This window comes from Ursus americanus, chromosome 2 (genome assembly GCF_024610735.1).
Source record: "Ursus americanus isolate L20-20 chromosome 2, mUrsAme1.1.p, whole genome shotgun sequence".
NCBI lineage: Eukaryota > Metazoa > Chordata > Mammalia > Carnivora > Ursidae > Ursus > Ursus americanus.
The window spans coordinates 47,558,361-47,566,442 of record NC_142128.1 but is presented as its reverse complement, the minus strand read 5'-3'; positions in this window follow the sequence as shown (position 1 = coordinate 47,566,442).

The window sequence follows — 8,082 nt, the reverse complement described above, 5'->3', positions numbered from 1 at the left end:
CAGAATTGATCTGTCTTCCCTCCCTTTGGTTCTGGTATATTGAAGACATGTGTAGGTATGAGGCAGACTGAAAACAACTAGAGGCAAGGACCGGCCCCATCTACATGCTAATTTGCTGCCCTGCTCACTTAGCACGGTGCCTCGCACAGATACTCGTTACCTACGGGATAAATCCAGATGAGCCAACTTAGGGACAGGGTCTAGCACCGGCCAATTTCTTAATAAACCTTCGACAAATAGGCACAGGGATGCAATACAGAAGCATTTCCTAGATTTCTGCAGATATTTCCAGAAACCGTAGGAGCAGTACATTTGTTTAGAACTTTTAAAAATGTTTTCATTTCCTAAGAGCAATTTATCTTCATGATCTCTTTTGGTCGTCTCTAGAGATACACGTCTGGTCTTCATCCCGTTCAGAAGTGCACGAGAGGACCTCCCAAGGGCATTCATACAAAACACAAGGCTCTGGCAATCTGGAGACTCAAGTCCTATTCATAAATTTCTTACTGCTACTATATGTGACCTTGTTCTAAAAATGTACCTGGGATTTGTTTTCATCAGGTATGATAAGATAGCAAACACAGAAATGATTATCATGAAGAAAGAAGTTTCTATTCACAGATCCCTAGAAATAGAAGGCACGGTATGCCACATGTAGCAACACCCAGAGCGTTCAGGAGGTGGGAGGCAGAGAGGGGAGCGCCCAGCCCAGAGCCTTTGCTGGGATTCTCACAGGAAGGAATGGGTGAGGCAGCATAGGCACCCTAAGTATGTTGGGGGCTGGGTAGTTTGACAATTTCAGAGGGTTTTAGCCTCTAGTTGTCCAGTACCATGGGATGATTTGGGGCAGGGGGAATACAGGCTTTCTGTGTGAGAGTTTGAGAAAGGAGATAGTAGGAGTTGGGGGCTCTGGGGATTGATAGCTTTGTATTTCAAAGGCATACACAGGGGAGTTTGCTATCCCTAGGAAAGGCTGTCTTTCCAGAATCAGGGCCTCATTTTCCAGAATTTCAAGAAGAGAGAAAATAAGTGTCCATCAACAGATGATTGGGTAGAGAAAATGTGATACACACACACACACACACACACACACACAATGGAATAATGCTTAGCATAAAAAAGAAGAAAACCCTGCCATTTGTGGCAACACGGATGGACCTTGAGGGTATTATGCTAAGTGAAATAAGTCAGACAGAGAAAGACAAATATGACATGATCTCACTTACATGTGGAATCTAAAACACAAACAAAAACAAACCCATAGAAAAAGAGATGAGATCTGTGGTTTCCAGAGGTGATGGGTAGGAAGTGGAGGAATTGGAGGAAGATGGCGTAAATGTACAAAGTCCAATTATTACATAAATAAGCACTGGAGAGGTCATGCACAGCATGGTACTATAGTTAACACTGCTGCATGGTACATAGGGTCTTCCAAGACCCACCTGGGCTTCCGACTGCCCCCGCCCTTATTTCTTGAAACACGCTTATAAAGAAGTAAGTATTTTTGGACACTGTGGGTCAGGTTTTAGGAAAGTATCTGTGGATAAGATACGTCCTGCTTTCTCTTGCCTTGCAGTCTAGAGGAGGAGGTAAGTGAGACATGGAATAGAGTGCCAAACACGCAGAGCATTAAGTCCAGACAAAGGAATTAGTACAAAGAGAAAATGACCCATTCCACTGGAAGGAGCTGCCAGAACCTGGGGGCAGAGGGAGCGGAGTAAGAATTCCCAGAGAAAAAAGTTGATTTTGAGGGGAATCCTGGAGAATAAACAAACATTTGATAGGCAGATTTTGAGGGGTGTGGACATTGAAACATTGAGGCAAGACCCACAGATAGGTCATTGGAAGCCCTGTATGAACTTAGAAAGAGTGTGCACTTTTCCCATAAAAAGGATGAGAAAACACTATGTTTTAGGAACATCATGCTTTAGAAACATGATCTAAGAGATGCAACCCCAGAGAAACAGAGACAAGTTGGGTGAGAACTGCAAGAATGGAAAGACGATGGGAGATGAGAGATGGATACGGGGACAAACACAGGAAACATTCAATAGGAAATATTTACATGATTTAATGGGCAACTGAATGTGAGGTCAGAGGCAGGGAGGGAGGAGGGTTCTGATGTGATGACTGGGTCTTGCCAGAAGCTCAGCTGTTGAAGGAAGGAAAGCTACAGGGTGCTGTTTGAGAAGGATACAAGGATGAAGGAGAACATCTTTTTTCAACTCTTATTAAAGAGCCTGTGTGTCGCCTATTTGAAAGGAAAGGGTAGTAAACACAGGTTAGAAGAGGATAGTGAAGGTATCAGTTCCCTCACAGGAGTAGGAGAGTAGATGTAGAAAACACGTGAAGAAACAAGCATAAAACTGGGGAAGGAGAACCTTCTCCTTTGCTGTAGAAGCAGACTCGGGGCAGAGGAATATACATTTACATTAACTGTAAGTTTATAGGTAAGACGGTAAGGGACTTCACGTCTGGGAGACTCATTTAGACTCACTAAGACTATAAACTTGAGAAATATCTGCTGAACTTGTAGGAGAGGTGGAGAAAGGCCCTGTGAAGTCTAAAGAAAGTGCAGACCAGCCTCTGGGAGGGACAGAAGAGGGAGCTGAGTGGAGACAGGTAGAAGGCTTGTCAAATGGTACAGGGGTCATCACCTAGTGGGAGTCCACCAACTCCTAGTGACAACAGTACACACAAGTGTGTAATGTCCTGTAGCGAGGCTCAGCAGCCCAAAGGTCTGAGTGGAGAAGGTGCATTTCTGTTTGTCAATGGCTATGAATTGGCTATGACAAGGTGGATGCAGAGGGTGAGGGGGTCTCCGGACACGGAAGTGCTTGCTAATGAGTAATTTAAGACTCACTCTAGATTTAGGTTGAAAAGAAGGGAAGCCACCAGGAAAGTGATGAATTGCGAGGAAAAAGGGAATAAATTGAGGAACAGAGCCTCAAGGAGGTTAAGGAATAGGTCAACCTAGGGGAATATAATGGCTATAGTGACAGGAGATGCTACTCAGATCTTGGAATGCTGGAATTTACCATTCCAGGGGCTATGCCAAAGTCCAGGTCCAGCCAGGGGTTTGCGTTATTGAAGTGGAAGAAGCACTTCGGGGTGGAGCTTAAGATCAGTTTGTTGGATGGGCACCCATATGCATGATGCAATCAAATGTCATGTTGGCAGGAATTGGGGCAAAAATGAAGCTTGTGAGGCATCCTTGAATGCTTAATGACAGAGGTGTGGGATGTCATACAGGGTAAATAATGAACAGACGAGCTTCGATTCAAGAATTTACTCACAGATATTATTGTACTTAATCTGCACAACCTATGACACAGACGTGACTATTAGTCTCATGTTACGGAGAAAGAAACAGAGATTTAAGTTGAGGCTGGCCAAACTAAAGTCACTCAGCCTTGTATGTGACAAAGCTGGAATTCAAACTCCCATTTTCTGACTACAGATGTCTGGTTCTTTCCAGGATAATACATTGTATTAGCAGAGATAAAATTTAACCCCTTAGGGCACACATTTCACAGAAGTACTCTAAAGATATGATGCCTTAAATTTCAACAAAAGATGCTAAAATATGCAATTTAAATCCTGTAAGTAGGTAAGAGGTGTTTTCCCAGGAGCTGCTGGTTGGAGGGAAGAAAGTGTTTCTCCCAGTTTGTGCCGAAGAAAACAACCAGCTTATGCACATGCATCAGCCCTAACCCCACCTCAGCTGCCCCCAGGTACAACGGACCCTCTACCACAGTATAGACGCTACGTGGCATTCAATTTAACTCAACCACGCCTGCATAGAAATACCAGCTGAAGGGGTCAGGAACTAAGGATGGAGCACCCTACATGCTCCTTAAAGTATTTCTACTTAAAAACAACAACATAAAGAAATGGTCTTACTGTTCACTCCTCTCTAATGATTCTCATTTCCTCTCAAAGATAAGAGAACTGATAATTATCCAAACAAAATGTTTCTGAAATACCGAGCTTTCTGACAGCAAGAATCACAATACCTCCTATCAGACAACATGGTGATCATTTATTTCTTCTGTTTGACTCACCATGACTAATAAGGCAGTAAACTAAAAAAGAAAAAAAAAAGAATTAATTCCTTTTTCCTGCCTTCCTCTAGTATTTGCATCCAGAGTTTATCCATGAAGGAACGAGGTCTTTGGAGTCACTGGAGCTCTTTTCCTTCCCAACAGTAGTGCCCGGAATATGGGCAGGCACCCAAGAAATAGTGACTAAGTTACCCTAAGCCTAGTAACTGGCTGTGGGGATATCCATCAGGAGAAAGAACAATCCGACAGTGGGAGATACAAATACCCAACCCATTTTTAGAGAGGTTAGACGAGGAAAAGAACTGATTTCAAGAATCTGAAGGAGTGGATACAGATAGGATACAGATAGGAGTGAATATTGGGAGGATTCAGGAAAAAGCCCCCCTTTGAGGAAATACCTAATGGGCAGACTGCCAAGAATTTGGATGGTGTGGGTCTACAGATAGCGAGCCAGGAGAAAATTGGGATTACAGAACTGGGACAATACAACATGGCAAGCAAGCCTATTTCCAGTGCAGACTCTCTGCAAAGGGCTTGAGTTGTCAAATCCAGATAAGGAAGTTCCTGAGGTTCTTGGGCACCTCAAGTTTGGGTGGGGGTGATGGGCGAGCTGAGTTGAGAGGAAGCTGCACTCAGATGCCACTTAGACCAGTTAGTTGGTAGGACCGAGTTCTCCCTACCCAGCAGGGATGTTACCATTACTAAGAGAGACACAGGGATGTCCTCCCCTGGAGATGCCTAGGGTGAGAAAGAACTTCAACGTGAGTACCGGTGATGAGAAAAGTCTCGAGAATCCATATGACTCAGAGAGGGGGCTCGTGGTACAGTGGGACGAATCTCTGTCACACTGAAAAAAGAGGCGGGGGAATCTCTAAATAATGGGGGAGCAGCGGGGGTGGCGCCCACACAGGAGAGGAGGTAGAAAGTGAAGTTGACAGCAGCATAGAGTAGAGAGGTGGCCGTCGGAGATCCTGCCTTACCAAGCCAGCCCCACGGGGTCTGCAGCATGGAGACAGCTGCCTGACAACAAGGGAAGAACCCTCGAATACTGGCCCCATGTGGGGCCATTTGAACCAACACCGTCTCAGACTTCCTAGCAATGTGCCATCTAAGAGCAAGAATGGGGGCTGATGGGCATGCCAACCCTCAGAGCTCAGGTCCTGTTACTAAAATATTGACATACAGCACATGCTGGGTAAATGCCTTGTGAAGAGAATTGAGTGGACTTGAATAAAATCGAATTACCCACAGAGTGTTCAGCTCTTGCCTCAGAACACGAACTGGCTTCTTGATCCCCGTATTCAACACATCAGCCAGTTTGGCTACTGACCCATAACCTATAGATTGTTAGCACCATTATACAGACCAGGTGATTTGCTTTCGTGCGAATTGCTTTGATCAATGATATCATTGCCCCGAAGAGCCCTTTTTGGACAGGTTAGGTCCTGCCAACTTGGCAGAAAGTAGAGATAAAACAACTGGATGAGAAATACCTCCCCCCCCCCACCAGGGATGCAAAGATTTACTAGGAGAAGAGTATAGTAAAATAATGTTTTTGAAATATTGACTTCTTTGCCCTGACAGTTCCCCATTTCCCTTCTTTCTATGTAAGATATTAGTTATCTGTATTCATCATCCCAAGGAAAGGCACAAAGCTTGTGAGCCTCTTGATCCCAGTTTTGTTTTTCAAAACCCTGAAGGAAAGAATCAGAGGGGAGCTGGAATGTGTGGGAGTCTCCCCTTCCACACTGGGAAAAACTCTTCCAGGCTGGAGAAGGAAAAGGTGATGGAGAGACTTGGTGAGAACAGAGATCAGCAGACCTAAGACAGAGAAATGCCTCACCTTTCTTCTCTCATCCAGTCGTGGGAAGGTGGTATGACGTCTGCCTGTGCTCTCAAGAGCAGACAGCGGACCCTGTTTTGTAGACAGAGCCTAAGAAAGGTGACAAGACCTCAGAGGGTGTGAATGAGTAGAATACCTGGGCAGAAAGTTCCAAAGGCAGTCTCTAAGAGATGGTGAAAACAGGCCAAGAATTCCTGTGCGTTTGTGCAGAAGAAAGAAGGAGCAGAGAGAGCAGCCAGTCCTGGAGGAGCCCCAGCGGAAGGACCAAATGTTGTTCCAGGGATAATCAGCATAGACAGATGAATGAAGAGCAGACAGCATCCGCCCTCAGGGTCTTGGCCTACATAAGCTCTCATCAGATCTTAGACACCTAAAGTTTCTTCCAACACGGCAGAGGAGAGGCTTGAAATCTCATGTGGGGAGACTTAGAGAAGTTACATTTCTTTCGCAGAATTTCAGACCTCGGATTTATAACAGCTAACCTGCTATTCACGCTATTTGGCAACTTCATGCATTTGTCTTGAGTCCCCAACTAAATACACATACGGAGACCAAAAACTGTCTTATGCTTCCTTCTATTTCCTTCAGTCCTTAAAGGTCACTCAATCATTTCACGGCTACGTGGAGAGCACCTACCAGTTCCCAGGGCTACTTAGCTCCTGAGATTCATCTTTGAACAAAACTGACGATGTTCCGGGTCTCATGGGACTCCCACGCCACTGTGGAGAGGCCCAATATTCACATGAACAAATATATGGCATGTTATGTGGTGATATCTTGGTGAGAATTATGAGTCAGGGCTAGAGGGGTCTCCAGAGCGTCACTGATGTTGAATTCTTGATATTTGCTCAGTGAAAATGTTGAATTGAATTGACTGGATTCCCTGCTCTCTTTGAAACCCTGGCAACAATTTCAATCAGTAAGAACATTTTATCAAGAAAGCCAAAATAGGCAAATGAGAGAAGCAAATATTGATAGAGGACTCATAAATAAAACAAACCAGCCGGAGTCCTCATTAATAGACCGTCAAGAAAGGGAGATAAAAAGAAAAATCACACAAGACAAGAACGAAATTTATTTTTATGAATTTAAGTCCAAATATGTCCGATTCCAAAGCCTGTGGCATGTTATGACATCATGGAAGAAAAAGTACAGGCTTTGGATCATAATTCCTGTTTCAGATACTTCTAGTTATGTTATAACCCTCAGGCAAGTGACTTAATTTTTTTAACCTTTCTGAGCTTCAATCTTCTTATATGTAAAAGGGATTAGTAATTCCAAACTCACTGGGTTGTTGTTGGGATGATATATTTAGTAAATGACAATTTTAAAATATTATGGTAACGTTATGATAAACATAATGTAAGCACCTAATAAATGATTACTAAAACATACTAGCTCCCTTCCATGTATCCCCTTACAGGTATGCATGGATGACACACAGACGTGGGGATGGAAACGAAGTATAGTGAATATATCACTGCTTTATGAGCGGAGTGGAACGTGGGGGTATTTTGAAGTAGCCAGAGGCTGCTTTCAGTGTTTGCTTTTGGAATTTACACTTAACCTCCAGTCCCTAGCATTTAACTGGGCATCTTCCCTTCCTGGCAGAGAACAGAGCTCCCTGAGTACCCGGTGCTCAGGGCTCCTGCCCCTCCCCTCTCCTCCCAAGCAAGCCACTGCACGCTCTCCAAGCCGCTCTGGGTTTGCTGATGCCCTGTTCGCTCCCCATTTCCAGCCCGGGGATTTTTCTTTCCAAAATGTTCCTCTTTCTAATCATGCATGTTTGGCTTCTCAATAGATTCTTCGAAAATTATATGATTCTATGAGTGATAAAAACTTCTGCAGCTCCCAAGCACCATATGATGATAACTCCTGCTGGCTTCTAGGAGTCAGAAATCATCTCCTGCCCCCTCCCTGTCTGTCTCCAGCTGCACGATGTCCTCCCATCAAACTTGGAGTTCCCCCTCATTATAATTACTTGCCTCACTGTACTGCAATCATCTGCTTACAGATCTCTGTCTCCTCAGGGGCTGTGAGCTCTTTGAAGGTTGAATCTGTCTTACTTTATCTTTTCACTACAGTGCTAGATGTAAATGGTGAGGTTCGGATATCTGGTTTACCAAATGAAGGAATGTACCATCACCATCATAGAAACATACATGCAACACCTTG